We start from the raw sequence: 556 nt of genomic DNA, 5'->3' as shown, positions 1-556 counted from the left end.
GATTTATTTTTATTTCTACCTTAATCTCATCATTTACCCAAAGCTTATTCAAGAGCAAGTTGCTTAATTTCTATGTACATGTACACATAGATTTCTATGTATATATGTGTATATATATATAGGTTTCTATGTGTACATGTATACATAGATTTAATTTTATTCTGCTGTCATCCAAGATATTCCACATAATTTTTATTTTTTGAATTTATTGAGGCTTGTATTAAGAAATTATGACTAAGTATATAGATTATTTTGGAGAATATTTCATGCATGGATAAGAAAAATGTATTTTCTGATAAGAACAGATACTACACTTGATCTTAGCCAAAAGGTTGAGAAGTGATAGAAAAATGTATATTCTGTGGTTGCCGGGCACAATGTTCTGTAACTATCTATTAGGTCCATTTGATCTAGAGTCCTGTTGAAGTCCAGAGTTTGTTGATTTTCTGCCTCAGTCATCTGTCTAGTGCTGCCACGGAGGTATTGAAGTCCCCTACTACTATTTTATTGCTCTCTGTCTCTTTTCCCAGGTCTAGTAGTGTTTGTTTCATAAATC

At 31.7% G+C, this 556-nt stretch overlaps 1 pseudogene; it reads right to left on the bottom strand.

The window, feature by feature from the left end:
- Positions 1 to 242: 242 nt before the first annotated feature.
- On the bottom strand, positions 243 to 344 carry LOC112635739 (annotated as a pseudogene).
- Between the last annotated feature and the right edge of the window lie 212 nt (positions 345 to 556).

This window comes from Theropithecus gelada, chromosome 11, assembly GCF_003255815.1.
Source record: "Theropithecus gelada isolate Dixy chromosome 11, Tgel_1.0, whole genome shotgun sequence".
In the NCBI taxonomy this organism is placed as follows: domain Eukaryota; kingdom Metazoa; phylum Chordata; class Mammalia; order Primates; family Cercopithecidae; genus Theropithecus; species Theropithecus gelada.
This window is presented reverse-complemented; position numbering and strand designations above follow the sequence as displayed.